Here is a 16,833-nt window from a genome sequence, read left to right as displayed (position 1 = left end):
TAATAAGAGTTCTGGGTTCTGTAGGAATGTTGGAATGTCAATATTGCACTCTGATGACATGTGATTGTTTGTCTTGTTTCTGTATATACTTGAAAAAAAATCAATAAATATTTATAAAAAAAAAAAAAAAAAGAAGGGTTCTCTCGCAACTCAGTTATTTGAAGTACAGGTACTCCTCACTTACCAACTGGGTTCCGTTCTTCCGACTCGGTTGTAGAATGAATTGGTTGATGAGTGAGGAGTTGAGGGATTCCATGCTCTGGTGCACTTGTCTATGTTCGGGGAAAGTACCCTTGAACACAGACGAATGCAGCAGAGCAGGCAATCCCTCTAATCCCCATGGTGGCTCGCACTTACCCCCACGCTAGAGAGCTGGTCGTAAGTGCGAGCTGTCGTAAAATGAGGACCACCTACATACCCAATAGTAGCTGCTGCAGTAGCCTGGGGCCATTTAAGGGCTGGTTGTTCGATGGAATGGTTTTTCTGATGATCAAGCGATTTGTCACATCATAAAGGGCATTCATCTTCATTAACCATCATGAGATTTCTTAGGAGACTGACTTTGTTAGTGGCCTGTAAACTATTTTACTTGGTTTGTCATGTTCCAGGTATACACAACACAGCAGCTGACCAGTTATCTCGTTTTCAATTCCAGGAAACTCTTCATACTGCCTCACGACTAGCTACAGCCGCCCCACTGTTCCAATACCTAATAATGGAATAGATGAGTTGTTGAACCATAGCCAAGCATTGACTAAAATGGCTTCCCCATCTCTTCTCTCTTTCCCCCCCTCTCTCTCCCCCCTCTTCTCTCTTCCCCCTCTATTCTCTCTTTCCCCCCCCCTCTTCTCTCTTCTCTCTTCCCCTTCTTCTCTCTTCCCCCTCTTCTCTCTTTCCCCCCTCTTCTCTCTTTCCCCCCTCTTCTCCCTTCCCCCTCTCTTCTCTCTTCCCCCCCTCTTCTCTCTTCCCCCCTCTTCTCTCTTCCCCCCTCTTCTCTCTCCCCCCTCTTCTCTCTTTCCTCCCTCTCTTCTCTCTTACCCCCTCTCTTCTCTCTTCCCCCCTCTCTTCTCTTTTACCCCCTCTCTTCTCTCATTCTCCCCTCTCTTCTCTCTTTCCCCCTTCCCCCGTCTTTCCCCCTCTCTTCTCTTCTCCCCTCTTCTCTTTTCCCCCTCTCTTCTCTCTCCCCCCCTCTCTTCTCTCTTCCCCCTCTTCTCTCTTTCCCCCTCTCTTCTCTCTTCCCCCTCTCTTCTCTCTTTCCCCCCTCTCTTCTCTCTTCCCCCTCTTCTCTCTTCCCCATCTCTTCTCTCTTTCCCCCCTCTCTTCTCTCGTCCCTCTCTTCTCTCTTTCCCCCCTCTCTCCCCCCTCTTCCCTCTTCCCCCTCTATTCTCTATTTCCCCCTCTCTTCTCTCTTCTCTCTTCCCCCTCTTCTCTCTTCTCCCCTCTTCTCTCTTTCCCCCCTCTTCTCTCCCCCCTTCTTTCTTCCCCCTCTCTTCTCTCTTCCCCCTCTTCTCTCTTCCCCATCTCTTCTCTCTTTCCCCCCTCTCTTCTCTCGTCCCTCTCTTCTCTCTTTCCCCCCTCTCTCCCCCCTCTTCCCTCTTCCCCCTCTATTCTCTATTTCCCCCTCTCTTCTCTCTTCTCTCTTCCCCCTCTTCTCTCTTCTCCCCTCTTCTCTCTTTCCCCCCTCTTCTCTCCCCCCTTCTTTCTTCCCCCTCTCTTCTCTCTTTCCCCCTCTCTTCTCTCTTCCCCCTCTATTCTCTCTTCCCCTCTTCACTCTTTCCCCCTCTCTTCTCTCTCCCCCTCTCTTCTCTCTTTCCCCCTCTCTTCTTTCCCCCCTTCTCTCTTTCCTCCCTCTTCTCTTTCCTCCCTCTCTTCTCTCTTTCCTCCCTCTCTTTTCTTTTACCCCCTCTCTTCTCTCATTCCCCCCTCTCTTCTCTCTTTCCCCCTTCCCCCATCTTTCCCCCTCTCTTCTCTGCTCCCCCTTCTCTTTTCCCCCTCTCTTCTCTCTCCCCCCTCTCTTCTCTCTTCCCCCTCTTCTCTCTTTCCCCACCTCTTCTCTCTTCCCCCTCTCTTCTCTCTTTCCCCTCTCTTCTCTCTTTCCCCCTCTCTTCTCTCTTCCCCCCTCTCTTCTCTCTTCCCCCTCTATTCTCTCTTCCCCCTCTTCACTCTTTCCCCCCTCTCTTCTCTCTCCCCCTCTCTTCTCTCTTTCCCCCTCTCTTCTTCCCCCCCTTCTCTCTTTCGTCCCTCTTCTCTTTTCTCCCTCTTTTCTCTCTTTCCTCCCTCTCTTCTCTCTTACCCCTCTCTTCTCTCTTCCCCCTCTCTTCTCTTTTACCCCCTCTCTTCTCTCATTCCCCCTCTTCTCTCTTTACCCCCTTCTCTTTCCCCCCTCTCTTCCCCCTCTCTTCTCTCTTCCCCCTCTTCTCTCTTTCCCCCTCTTCTCTCTTCCCCCTCTCTTCTCTTTTCCCCCTCTCTTCTCTCTCCCCCTCTTCTCTCTTCCCCATCTCTTCTCTCTTTCCCCCCTCTCTTCTCTTGTCCCCCTCTTCTCTCTTCCCCCCCTCTTCTCTCTCCCCCCCTCTCTTCTCTTGTCCCCCTCTTCTCTCGCCCCCCTCTTCTCTCTTTCCCCCTCTCTTCTCTCTTCTCTCTTCCCCCTCTTCTCTCTTCCCCCCTCTTCTCTCTTTCCCCCCTCTTCTCTCTTCCCCATCTTTTCTCTCTTTCCCCCCTCTCTTCTCTCTTCCCCTCTCCTCTCTTTCCCCCCTCTTCTCTCTTCCCCCCTCTTCTCTCTTTCCCCCTCTCTTCTCTCTTTCCCCCCTCACTTCTCTCTTTCCCCCTCTCTTCTCTCTTCCCCCTCTTCTCTCTTCCCCCTCTTCTCTTTTCCCCCTCTCTTCTCTCTTCCCCCTCTCTTCTCTCTTCCCCCCTCTTCACTCTTCCCCCCTCTCTTCTCTCTCCCCCCCTCTCTTCTCTCTTTCCTCCCTCTTCTCTCTTTCCTCTCTCTCTTCTCTCTTTCCTCTCTCTCTTCTCTCTTTCCTCCCTCTCTTCTCTCTTTCCTCCCTCTCTTCTCTCTTTCCTCCCTCTCTTCTCTCTTCCCCCTCTCTTCTCTCATTCCCCCCTCTCTTCTCTCTTTCCCCCTTCCCCCATCTTTCCCCCTCTCTTCTCTGCTCCCCCTCTTCTCTTTTCCCCCTCTCTTCTCTCTCCCCCCTCTCTTCTCTCTTCCCCCTCTTCTCTCTTTCCCCACCTCTTCTCTCTTCCCCCTCTCTTCTCTCTTTCCCCCTTCTCTCTTTCCCCTCTCTTCTCTCTTTCCCCCTCTCTTCTCTCTTCCCCCTCTCTTCTCTCTTTCCCCCTCTCTTCTCTCTTCCCCCTCTATTCTCTCTTCCCCCTCTTCACTCTTTCCCCCCTCTCTTCTTCCCCCTCTTCTCTCTCCCCCCCCCTCTCTTCTCTTGTCCCCCTCTTCTCTCGCCCCCCTCTTCTCTCTTTCCCCCTCTCTTCTCTCTTCTCTCTTCCCCCTCTTCTCTCTTTCCCCCCTCTTCTCTCTTCCCCATCTTTTCTCTCTTTCCCCCCTCTCTTCTCTCTTCCCCTCTCCTCTCTTTCCCCCCTCTTCTCTCTTCCCCCCTCTTCTCTCTTCCCCCCCTCTTCTCTCTTTCCCCCTCTCTTCTCTCTTTCCCCCCTCACTTCTCTCTTTCCCCCTCTCTTCTCTCTTCCCCCTCTTCTCTCTTCCCCCTCTTCTCTTTTCCCCCTCTCTTCTCTCTTCCCCCTCTCTTCTCTCTTCCCCCTCTTCACTCTTCCCCCCCTCTCTTCTCTCTTCCCCCCTCTCTTCTCTCTTTCCTCCCTCTTCTCTCTTTCCTCCCTCTCTTCTCTCTTTCCTCCCTCTCTTCTCTCTTTCCTCCCTCTCTTCTCTCTTTCCTCCCTCTCTTCTCTCTTCCCCCTCTCTTCTCTCATTCCCCCCTCTCTTCTCTCTTTCCCCCTTCCCCCATCTTTCCCCCTCTCTTCTCTGCTCCCCCTCTTCTCTTTTCCCCCTCTCTTCTCTCTCCCCCTCTCTTCTCTCTTCCCCCTCTTCTCTCTTTCCCCACCTCTTCTCTCTTCCCCCTCTCTTCTCTCTTTCCCCCTTCTCTCTTTCCCCTCTCTTCTCCCTTTCCCCCTCTCTTCTCTCTTCCCCCTCTCTTCTCTCTTCCCCCTCTATTCTCTCTTCCCCCTCTTCACTCTTTCCCCCCTCTCTTCTTCCCCCCCTTCTCTCTTTCCTCCCTATCTTCTCTCTTTCCTCCCTCTCTTCTCTCTTCCCCCTCTCTTCTCTCTTCCCCCTCTCTTCTCTTTTACCCCCTCTCTTCTCTCATTCCCCCCTCTCTTCTCTCTTTCCCCCTTCCCCCGTATTTCCCCCTCCCTTCTCTCTTCCCCCTCTTCTCTCTCTACCCCTTCTCTTTTACCCCCTCTCTTCTCTCATTCCCCCCTCTCTTCTCTCTTTCCCCCTTCCCCCGTATTTCCCCCTCCCTTCTCTCTTCCCCCTCTTCTCTCTTTACCCCTTCTCTTTCCCCCTCTCTTCTCTCTTCCCCCTCTTCTCTCTTTCCCCCTCTTCTCTCTTCCCCCTCTCTTCTCTTTCCCCCCTCTCTTCTCTCTCCCCCCTCTCTTCTCTCTTCCCCATCTCTTCTCTCTTTCCCCCCTCTCTTCTCTTGTCCCCCTCTTCTCTCTTTCCCCCCTCTTCTCTCTCTCCCCCCTCTCTTCTCTTGTCCCCCTCTTCTCTCGCCCCCCTCTTCTCTCTTTCCCCCTCTCTTCTCTCTTCTCTCTTCCCCCTCTTCTCTCTTCCCCCCTCTTCTCTCTTTCCCCCTCTCTTCTCTCTTTCCCCCCTCTCTTCTCTCTTCCCCCTCTTCTCTCTTTCCCCCTCTTCTCTTTTCCCCCTCTCTTCTCTCTTCCCCCTCTCTTCTCTCTTCCCCCCTCTTCACTCTTCCCCCCCTCTCTTCTCTCTTCCCCCCTTTCTTCTCTCTTTCCTCCCTCTTCTCTCTTTCCTCCCTCTCTTCTCTCTTTCCTCCCTCTCTTCTCTCTTCCCCCTTTCTTCTCTCATTCCCCCCTCTCTTCTCTCTTTCCCCCATCCCCGTCTTTCCCCCCTCTCTTCTCTCTTTCCCCAACTCTCTCCCCCCCCCCCTCCCCGTCTTTCCCCCCTCTCTTCTCTCTTTCCCCAACTCTCTCCCCCCCCCCCTCCCCCTCTTCTCTCTTCTCTCTTCTCTCTCCTCTCTCCTCAACAAAATCGGCAAGCCATAAGACTTTCTTTGCGGTAGTTACATCTCCAGGGGTGTATTTGCCGCGAGGCAAACAAGGCATTTGCCTTGGGCGGCATTTTCCAGGGGGCGGCAAAAAAAGCCGCCCCCAAACGCCCAGGGCAAATGCCTTGTTAGCCTTGCGGCTAACTGACATGCCGTCTGGGCGGGCGGTCTGCTGGGCAGTGCTGGCGGCCGGCGAGGGAGCACTTCCTCTGAGCTGTCTGCTCAGCTCCCTCGCGCGCCGCAGAGTGAGGCTGGGAGCCGGAATATGACGTCATATTCCGGCTCCGCCTCCCAGCCTCACTCTGCGGCGCGCGAGGGAGCTGAGCAGACAGCTCAGAGGAAGTGCTCCCTCGCCAGCCGCCCGCCCGCCCAGCAACCAGCCCAGCAGCCGACCGGCAGCCCCACTAGACCCCAGGGAGAGGGAGAACCCCCCCAGCATTCCCAAAGGTAAGGAGGCTGGGGGGGTAAATAAAAAAAAAATGAGTTAATGTGAGTGAGTGTGTCTGTTAGTGTGTGTGTGTGTGAGTGTGTCTGACTGTGTGTGTCTGTTAGTGTGTGTGAGTGTGTCTGTTAGTGTGTGTGTGTCTGTTAGTGAGTGTGTGTGAGTGTGTCTGACTGTGTGTGTCTGTTAGTGTGTGTGAGTGTGTCTGTTAGTGTGTGTGTGTGTCTGTTAGTGTGTGTCTTTTAGTGTGTGTGAGTGTGTCTGTTAGTGTGTGTGTGTGTCTGTTAGTGTGTGTCTGTTAGTGAGTGTGAGTGTGTCTGTTTGTCTGTTAGAGTGTGTGTGTGTGAGAGTGTGTCTGTTAGAGTGTGTGTGTGTCTGACTGTGTGTGTCTGTTAGTGTGTGTGAGTGTGTCTGTTAGTGAGTGTGTGAGTGTGTCTGTTAGCAGCTAACAGACACACTCACACACTCACTAACAGACACACTCACTAACAGACACACTCACACTCACTAACAGACACACTCACACACAGACACACTCATACACTCACACACACACACTGACAGATACGCATCCATTAGCTAACAGTTAGCTAATGGATGCGTATCTGTCAGTGTGTGTATTTAGAAGGCGGGGGAAGGGTTGGGTGGGGGTGGCGGGGGGGGGGGGGGTGAGGGGGCGCCTGAGTTTTGTCCTGCCTAGGGCAGCACAAAACCAGGATACACCCCTGACTGCAGATTTGCGATTTTTGTGGGAAAAGAAAGTATTATGGCTTAACTGGTGTGCAGATTTTTGTTTAACATTGCATTTTATATATATATATATATATATATATATATATATATATATATATGTGTGTGTGTGTATAAAACCAACTGTGCGGCTGCTCTCCAGGCTTAATACTTCAATGCTTTATTTCAGAATGTTTAAAATACAATTTTATGGCAAGACAGGAGGCTTCATATTTGCTTTACCTTTCTTTACTGAACCTCCCAGCAGCAAAGGAACAGTTAACAGTAATGTAAAAAGTTCAACCAATCAGATAGTATAACAGTATTATATGATGTCATCAAACTCCTCCTATATCCTCTTTCTTTGCTGCTTGCCTCCCAGGTGAGTCTACTCCAATTATATTGCTGTATCATTTAACCTTTAATACAATATTTCAATTAAAAAATTTATTACAATGGTCATATACCTTTAACACTTTATTCACTTATCACTTTAACAACACTTTCTGTGGAAACATTTATGCTCTATTTATTTTAATTTCATTCTATTCAATCTTGGACTACTTTGTCAATTTCCTGTTAAACTTTATTTAGGTTTCCCCTTTAAATCGCAGGAGGTTTTTCCTCCTGCGACTCATTACTGCTTTTTACTATTCTCAGTTTCGCGCCATCGCGTTACCCCGCCCGTTCGCATCAGCACTTAGCAAGTGCTTTGTTTCCCGCCCTTTTGCTGGCAGCGGCCATTTTATTCGCGTTCCAGTCACCAGAGCAGCGATCAACTCGCCTGACTTCGGATCTGGTAAGTAGTATTTTCCTCTTCTGTTTATAGCACCTTAAAGTGCTAATACCTGAATTTCTTTTAGTGATTTTTCCCCTCATTTTATTTCCTTCTCAGGATTTTTTCCAACACCTGCTGTATTATCATTGTTGTTACTAAATAAAGGAAGGCTTTGTGGGTGACCCCCACCATTTTATTATCTGCCACTTCATTATATTGAGTGTCTTTAATATCAATTCTTAAGGTGTTTTTTTTTTTTTTTAAATTCTTTATTTATTTCAAATTTTTCAAGTTCGGTAAAATGCAGGGGGGGTTACAGAAAAGAAGGGGGGTAACAAAAAATTGCATACAAAAATTTTCATCATCACGGTGGGGTACAGGTGGTGTTTATTGTGATAGGGTTTCGTGTAGTTCAGGGTTCGTGTATGAATCTACACCAAGAGGGGTACAGGAGTGTGTGCGCTGCTGATCGCCCTGGCGTAGGTGGTCTGGTATAGTGGTTTTTTCAGGTTGGGCGTACAGGGTCTAGTGTTGTGAGCGTTATCGTAGATGCGCACGGTCATTGCCCTAAGGGCTTTTTGCTGTGTTGTTCTTTTGTGGTGTGTATCCGAGGGGAGGGTTAGGTGAGGGAGAACTTGGGGTAAGTGTGTAACTTGGGGTATGAGGTCTGTACATAGTGCCGTGTTGAGGGGTGTGTGTGTGTGGTGGGTTGTATGGTAGTGAGCTTTTACATTGTGGAGGAGCATTAGCTCTTTACAAGGACGGTGCCTCGTGGGTCTATGTTGTGGGGTTTGTAGGGGTCTGATGCCCTGGGGGGTGGGCAGTGGGATTTCCAGGGTATGCGAGTGGTGTTCCTTAAGGCGTGTTGGCCGCGGAGTTCCTTCGTAATTGGTTGGCGTGCTTGTCTGTGTGTCTTTACTAGGCACGGGCCCTTCCACCCCCAATTGGGGGTCTGGTGGAAGGGCCGGCGCTCAGAGGTTTGGGTTCATGGGGCCGTTCTGTTAGCGATATAAGGGGGATTTTCCTTTCTATCCTGATTCATATGTTCGGGGCATATTTGTAGGGGGGGAGGGCTGGTTGTGGGGGTGGGTAGAGGAGAGGATGCGGGGAGGGTACTGTGGAGGTGTAGGGGGAGGGGGGTCCAGGTGGGCAAGGGCAGTAGCGGGCCTAGTGGATTCAGGGTGCTAGTATGGTCCCGATGTGCCACGGGTCCCATATCTTGTGGTAGGATCTTGTGGTGTCGTGGGCGAGGGCGGAGAGCTTATCCATTTCCATCGCGTCTGTAACTTTTTTCAGTACCTCCGGCATGGATGGGTGCATGTTACTACCCCAGTGTTGGGCTATGGTTCTCCGGGTGGCCAGGGCAACTCTCGCTGTCAGTTTGTTTTGGGCTCTGGTGAGTGAGTCGTGGGGTTTTGACAGGAGCCATATCCAGGGGTCAAGTGGAAGGTTGCTGTGTAGTATTCTGTTGACTGTGTGGGCTATGTCGTGCCATAGTTGGGCTATTGGTGGGCATTGCCACCACAGGTGTATGTATGTGCCCTGTGCGCCGCAGCCTTTCCAGCACTGGTCAGAGGTGGCAGCGTGCATTTGCTTCAATCGTAGGGGGGTGAGGTACCAGCGGAACATGGTTTTGTACGCTTGTTCTTTGTGTGTTACACATATGGAGACGGCCGCAGTGGCTTCCCATATGCTCTGCCAGTCGGATGGGTCCCCGGGAGGGCCTATGTCTCTTTCCCAGGCTGTGGTGTACGTTAGTGCGTTGGGGGTGTTGGTGAGGTGTAGGATCCCATAGATAGTGGAGATTTGTCCCCTTTGTATTGGTGTGGTCATGCACATCTTTTCAAACAGTGTATGTTTGGTGGTGGCTGTGGCTTGGTTAGTTGGGTGGGATAGGAAGCTCCGGATTTGTAGGAAGCGGAAGTGGTCGAAGGTGGTGAATGGGGTGGTGTTTGGGAGGTGTGTGAAGGGTAGGAGGGTTTGTCCTTGAAAATAGTGATAGAATCGGGTTAGGTTGTTGTCCTCGTATCTTGCAAAGTGTTGAGGGGTCATCCCGGGGAGGAAACTTTTGTTGCGGAGGATTGGTGTTAATGGGGAGGGGGTGTTGATTAGGGCGTGTTTTCTGGTTATTCTGTCCCAGAGTTGGATTGAGTGGGTGATTGCTGGTGTTGTGGGGGGGAGGGGGTTTGGTCTGTCTTGTTTGGGTAGCCATAGGTACAAGGAAGGGAAGTCGCGGCCAAAGAGGTCATGTTCTATGTCCACCCATAGTTTGAGTCCCGCTGGGGCGTGGAGGTTTTGGATCTGGGCTAGTTGTGCCGCTTGGTGGTAGTCCCAGAAGTTTGGGAGTCCCAGTCCTCCTTTCTTATGTGGGATGTAGAGGGTTGCCCTTTTGATCCTGGATTTTTTGCCTGCCCATATGAATCTGTCTATTTGGGTCTGTAAGGTTTTGAAGTCTGGTCTGGAGATGGGTATAGGCAGGGCCTGGAACAAGTATAAGAACCGTGGGAGTAGATTCATTTTGACTGACGCTAAGCGTCCCAGCCAGGATATTGATAGGTTTTGCCATGTTTCCAGGTCTAGGCTAGCGCGTTCTAGTAGTGGGAGGTAGTTAAGTCGGTAAGTGAGTTGTAGGTCTCGTGGCATGTGTGTACCCAGGTATTGTATGCTTTGTGTTTCGTAGCGAAACGGGTATAATTCTTTTAATGTTGGTAACATGTCGTTGGGGATATGTATTGGTAGAGCCTCGGTTTTGCTGAGGTTCAGTTTGTATCCTGATATTGCTGCATATTCGTCTAGGAGGGTGAGTAGTGGTGGCAGGGAAGTGTCTGGGTTCGTCAGTGTGAGCAGTAGGTCGTCTGCGTAAGCCGCTATTTTATATTCTGTTGTGCGTACGGTGATGCCGCTTATAGTCGTTGTCTGTCTGATTTTTTGGAGGAGGGGTTCCAGGGATAGGGCGAAGAGGAGGGGGGACAGGGGGCAGCCCTGCCTTGTGCCGTTGTGGATCGTGAAGGAGGGGGGTTGGGCATTGTGGATTAGGAGGTTCGCTGTAGGGTGGGAGTATATGCCTTGTATGGTGTCTAAAAAGGATTCAGGGAAACCCATCCGTTGGAGGGTCGCGAGTAAGTAGGGCCAGAGGATTCGGTCGAACGCCTTTTCGGCGTCCAGGGAGAGGAGAAGTGTGGATTGGCGTCAGTGGTTGGCCGTCCAGATCAGGTCGTATATCCTTCTGGTGTTGTCGCACGCCTGTCGGTGTGGGATAAATCCGACCTGGTCTGGGTGGATCAGCTTGGGGAGGAAGGGGTGGAGTCGGTTTGCTAAGATTTTTGTGAATAGCTTTATATCTGTGTTTAATAGGGATATCGGTCGGAAGTGGCCTGGGTCTTGGAGGTCCTTGTGGGGTTTAGGGAGTAGGCAAATATTGGCTCTGAGCATGTCCGGGGGTGGGGTTTCCCCTCCCTGTAGGGATGTGAATAGGTCTAGGAGGTGTGGTAGAAGGTTCGTCGAGAAGGTCTTGTAATACAATCCTGAGAATCCGTCAGGTCCTGGGCATTTGTTGGGTTTTAGAGTTTTCATAGCTAGTGCGATTTCCTCTATTGTTATGGGTGCTTCTATGGCCTGTTGTCCCGCGTCCGTGAGGGTGGGCATGGGGATTCGGTCTAGGAAGGTCTTTATCGTGGCCTGAATGTGGTTTGGGTTTTGTCGTGCTTCTGGGTTGTGGTCATAAAGGGAGGAGTAGAACTTTTGAAAGGTTGCTGCTATTTGTTCCGGGGTGTTGCATGTGGTGCCTTCAGGGGTTCGGATTTGGGTTATGTGTTTGGTGCGGGTCCGTTTACGGAGCCTGTGTGCCAGGAGTGTGTCGGCTTTGTTCGACTTCTCGTAGAACATCTGTCTGGTCCATTGGAGGGCCTTTTTTGAGTCTTGTGCCATGAATTTTTGTATTTCCTGTCTGTGTGTTTGCAGTTGTGCCGTGAGGGTGGGGGTTGGATTTGTTTTGTGTTGGGGTTCTAGTGCTCTGAGTGCGGTTAGGTGCGTTTCCAGCTGCTGTAGCTGTTGTTTCTTATGTGCCGTGGCCACTGCTATCAACTTGCCCCTTATGACCGTCTTGTGGGCGGCCCACAGGGTACATGTGGATGGGACTGAGCCTTCATTAGTAGTGAAGTACTCAGTGATCTCTGTTCGGATCTTCTCCCGGATTGATTTATCATGAAGGTGTATGGGGTTGAGTCTCCAGGACCATGTCTTTGCTGTTTGTGGGATAGTGATTGTGAGGGAGATTTCTGCGTGGTCCGACCAGGTGATCGGGCCTATGGCTGCGTTTGTGACTTGGGGGAGTAGGGAAGGGGATATGAGGAACATGTCTATGCGGGAATAAGAGGAGTGTGGGTTAGAATAGAAGGTGTAGTCCGCAGTGGAAGGGTGGAGTATTCTCCATGCGTCGACCAGTTGGGTGCGGGAGACGAATGCCTGTAGTAATTTGTCGTTCCGAGTGGGGGGTTGGGGTCGTGTGTGTGGTGTTTGAGGTCTCCGTCTGTCAATCGCTGGAGATAGGGTGGCGTTGTAGTCCCCGCCTGTTATCAGGTGGTGTGCGGAGAATAGGCGGAGGTGCGCCTGGAAGGAGTTCCAGAATTGGGTGTTGGGGTCGTTAGGGGCATAGATGGAGGAGATGGCGTATCTGTGTGTTCCTACCTGGCCCAAGATCGTCACATATCTGCCTTGAGGGTCTGGGATTGATCGTGTAATGGTTAGAGGGCATGTTTTCCTAACCATGATTGCCACACCATTAATCTTCCCTGTGGGGGAGTTTGCCATGTAGCAGTCCTTGTAGTGTCTACTCATGAGCGGGAATGCCCGTGTGTGTTCGTAATGGGTTTCTTGGAGTAGGATGACATCCGCTGAGGTGCGGTTGGCCCACCGGAGAAGGCGGTGTCGTTTGGCCGGGTTGTTTAGGCCTTTACAATTAATGGAAATGCATGTGAGTCGTGCAGGGCCGGTGTTTCCCCGGCTTTCTGTTCCTGTGGGGGGTGGTCTCTGGGGTTGTGGTGGCATTGTGGTGTGCCCAGGGGGGTTGAGTGTGGGTGGGAGGGGAAGGGGAAGGGGGGGGAGAGGGGTGGGAGGAGTGGTGGTTGGGTGTAGTGTGGGTAAACCTGGTCTTACTTTGGTGTTGCCAGGTCGTCCTGGGGGTCGGAGTGGTCAGTCCTTTTCTCGCTGGTCTAACGAGGAAGTGTGGTGAACAGGGAAGAGGGAAGGAAGAGGTGGTTCGTCCGTGTCCACGTCTCCCTTCTCTCCCAGCATCGGCGTACTTGAATACGCACTAAATCAGTATCTGCGGGTAGAGAACATTTGTTAGATAAGTAGAGTGTCAATGTGTTCATGCGGGTTGTGGTGGGGTGGGTGTATAGATGGTTATACAGGATGATTATACATAGATAGTTATACATAGCTAGATAGATATATATATAGCAGATGTGTTAGATATGGTTGCATGTCAGGAAGCAATGATCTTCAAAGAAGAGAGAGGGTTGATCTGCATTATTAACAACAATAATATCAACATCAAAAACTTTAACACCATTAATAACATTTATAACATTTATAACATTTTGCCTAACGCTGTTGACCTTTGTCGCCCTGGCTCCGGTGCGATAGGGGTCGTGTCATGGTCTAAGGTGGTGGGCGACTGCGTCGGTCTGGACTAGTTGGTCGGGGGCCCATACCTGGTGAGGCGTGCCGAGACAGGTAACGTTTTGGGGGTGTGTGAGGGAGTGAGAGGCTGTGGCAGTAGTACAGGAGCTTGTCTCCCAACCCATAGGTGTTGGTTGTGGTAGTCTAGTGTCTGCACTTGGGTTCGTCTCCTTGGCCCGCCTCCTGTCTGGGGGTACCGTCCGGTTCGGTTGTGTGGCGCGGCCCAGCGTGTGTTATTGGGCCGGTAATATGTTGTTGCCCGGTCCACGAGGGCTGCAACTGGGGACGGCTGGGCTGTCAGGGTTCGGGATCATCTGGTTATGAGTGCCCGGTATATTGTGGATGGTGTGGCCCTGCTGTGTGGGTCGATCAGGGGCAGAGGCCCCTCGTCAGTGGAACTACTAAGTTTTTATGTCGCCCGCTATTCTCCCAGATCCCTATAGGTTCCCCCCCGTGTGTCGTCGAGCGGTAGGGGTTAGGCTGTTACCGGGATATGCCATGATGTGTAGTGGGCTGCCGGTAAGTCAGAGTGGATGTCCAGGGGGGGGCTAAGCTATGTCCTGCTGGTGTCAGCGTGTAAGGTCCCTCCATTTTGTCTTGACTCGACTTATGTCGTGGGTAGGTGACTAGGCATGGTGTGGGGCTGGGTGTTCCGGGGAGTCCATGTCCTTGTCGTGTTATGGTAACCCCTTAATTTGGCAAATAACAACATTATCCAACATATGTGTCCCATACCCCACACATTAGAAGAGAAAAGAAAAGGGAGAAAGTTAGGGCACATTATCTCTGGGAGGTCGGTAGGTTAGTTTGTTCAAGAGATGGCGTTGGTTTTCTTTCAGTCCCCGGTCGCCATCGCCAGTGCCCACAGGCCGCAGGGGTTTTTTGGAGTGTCTCGGTGGCCGTGCTATAGGCAGGTTGGATGCCAAGTACCCGTCAGGGTGTGTGTGCCTAGCGGGCTAAGTCTCTCTGCGTTGGGGTGACCGGCTGGTTGCTCGAACGTGTGGGCCTCTTTGCAATGTCCCCTCCTTACATGGGGGGTAAGTATTTAGCAGTTTCTAGGTGCGGGATAGGCGTAGTGGGCAGGCAGGGCCCTGGGAAGTGGGAAGATGTGTCTATAGGCCGTGGCCGGGACAGTTGCCCCTGGAGGGGCCCCCCATCCGGGTAAGCGGGGCAATGGGTGGTGTGGGAGAGCTTGAGGTTACTTGCCCTGTTTTGGAGCGTCAGGATGAGCCGTCTCGGGGTCTCAGGGTGCGGGCCCAGTCCCAGTGTCTAGTCTCTGTCTTCGGTTTGTGAGGGCGTTCTTTTGCGCGATGTGCGGCGTGGAGACCTGGCATATCTCTCTCTCTGGGGCCGGGTTCTGCCGCCTGCGTTCCGGCCCGTCATCGGTGGTGGTGGTAGTAGAGTGATGCCCAGTGATTCAGCAAATGGGGTCATCTCTGCCGGGTTCGTCAGAATGTAGGTTTGGTTTTCTTTGCGCACTATTAGTTTAAACGGGTGCCCCCACATGTATCGAATGCCGTGGTGGTTTAGGGTGAGGGTCAGCTGTCGGAGGTCCCTCCGTTTCTTCAGGGTGGATGGGGCAAGATCTTGGTAGAGTGCCAGTCGGGTCCCCTGGTATTGTGGCGGGGTGGTTCTGGCAAGGTTGAGGATTCTTTCCTTGATCGCGAAGAAGTGTAGTCTGATGATGACATCTCTGGGGGTGTCTGGGTTCATGGCAGGCGGCCGGAGTGCCCTGTGTGCCCGGTCGATGAGGAGGTCTTGCGCTGAGGCGTTGGGCAGAATAGTTGTGAACAGGTCAGTGAGTGTGGTGTGGAGGCTCTCAGCTGTGACCGTTTCGGGTAGGCCCCGGATCCGGATATTGTTCCTTCTGGATCTATTATTTAAGTCTTCCAGACTTTCCTCCATGGCTTCGATTTTGGCGTGGAGGTATGTGATATCCTGGGAGTGTGCCTGGGTGGAGGCTGTGAGCTCTTTAATGCATGTCTCCGTGTGGGTGGACCTGCTCGTCAAGGCCTCGATGTCTTCTTTCAGGCCTGAGAGCCGTTTATCCAGCTCCGTCGCCATGTGAGTTTTTATGTCCATCGTGGCTTCTTGTAGCATGCTTTTCATATCGTGCAGTGTCAGAGGGGCATCAGATGTGGTTGTGCATTCGCTACCTTCGGAATCTGTGCCATGTTCTTCCGTCTGTTGGCGGCAAGATGGCCGCCGTTGTTCTTGTTGCGGGCGGAATATTGTGGCGACCGAAGGTGTCTGATCCTTCTTTTGTTTGCCACCCCCCATCTCACCGGGTTGTTGCTGAGCGAGCGGGGTATGCGGTGAGGGTTCTCTGAAGGGGATTTGCGGGTCGTGCGTGCGGATGTCGGCGGATTGAAAATGCTGGGAAGAGGGAGCTATAGGATTATGCTGCCATCTTCCTGAACGGTCAGGCTCCGCCCCCAATTCTTAAGGTGTTTTTAACACCAATATTACTGTTCAGGGTGACCCCCTTATACAAATGCACTATAATTAAAGTGATACAACACTTTAATATCAATTCTTAAGGTGTTTTAACACCAATATTACTGTTAAGGGTGACCCCCTTATACAAATACACTATAATTAAAGTGATACAACACTTTAATATCAATTCTTAAGGTGTTTTAACACCAATATTACTGTTAAGGGTGACACCCTTATACAAATGCACTATAATTAAAGTGATACAACACTTTAATATCAATTCTTAAGGCGTTTTAACACCAATATTACTGTTAAGGGTGACCCCCTTATACAAATGCACTATAATTAAAGTGATACAACACTTTAATATCAATTCTTAAGGTGTTTTAACACCAATTTTACTGTTAAGGGTGACCCCCTTATACAAATGCACTATAATTAAAGTGATACAACACTTTAATATCAATTCTTAAGGTGTTTTAACACCAATATTACTGTTAAGGGTGATCCTCTTATACAAATACACTATAATTAAGTGATACAACACTTTATTACTACTCAGTGGTGAACCCCACTGTCTATGGTTATAATTAAGTGGTTAACCCCACTGTTTACTATCATAGTGGTACAACCCACTTGTGTATATTTTAGTGGACAACCCCACTAAATATTGAGTGCCGCCTACGTATTAAACTACACAAATATTTTGGGTGACCCCCATCTATACTCTGAAATAATTTTGGGTGAACCCCATTCAACTCCATTCTTTCAAATTAATATACTTAACTGTTTGGCAACCGCTATAAGACATACCATGTCTGACAATAATGAGCCCGCTATATCCCAGGTACTCAGAGCCTGGTTGGTTTCAACCATTGCAGATTCCATCCCCAAGGCATTAGCAGCCTTTCATGAGAAGACTTCGGCCGAAGTCACCCGTACTGCATGTCAACTCTCTGATTCCGAGGACTCTCAACCCTCGGATCAGGAGGTTACACGCAAACGCCCCTGGAAAGGGGAGAGTAGGTCTGCGGGCAAGGACAAGGCTCCTGCCAAGTCCCAATTGATTGCCACTCGCCCCGTTCAAGCTAACTTTAACCCCTTAGAGGGTCTACATCCCACACGTTAGACGGGGTTGACGATTATTTCCTTGGATATTCTGATGAGGACCCCTCGGCGAATGCGCTAGGGGATACCCCATCGGAATTTGTCAAGGAAACCTTTCTCACACATAAAGATCTAGATGCTATACTACCTAATCAAAAGGACCCGATTCAGACATCCTTCTAGATGCTTCAGGTGTCCCTTTATTTGACCCCAGGGTCATCAGACACCCACGGTCGGCAGAATGGGCTCCACCAGAGCACATTTCCAACTTTTGTAAAATGTGGTTATGCAAACCACTGGACAAAGAAATTAGGGCAAAACTCAGAGCCGAGTGCCCTCGACCGACCATTCCAAACAAGGTAGCTCTCACGCCAGATTTGACCCAAACACAGTTAGAGAGTGGGCCCAGAGAG

General features: G+C 50.9%; 1 pseudogene; it reads right to left on the bottom strand.

Annotated features, from left to right (window-relative positions):
• Positions 1-2,214: 2,214 nt before the first annotated feature.
• On the bottom strand, positions 2,215-3,269 carry LOC134572962 (octapeptide-repeat protein T2-like; annotated as a pseudogene).
• Between the last annotated feature and the right edge of the window lie 13,564 nt (positions 3,270-16,833).

Source organism: Pelobates fuscus, chromosome 9, assembly GCF_036172605.1.
Source record: "Pelobates fuscus isolate aPelFus1 chromosome 9, aPelFus1.pri, whole genome shotgun sequence".
In the NCBI taxonomy this organism is placed as follows: Eukaryota; Metazoa; Chordata; class Amphibia; order Anura; family Pelobatidae; genus Pelobates; species Pelobates fuscus.
This window is presented reverse-complemented; position numbering and strand designations above follow the sequence as displayed.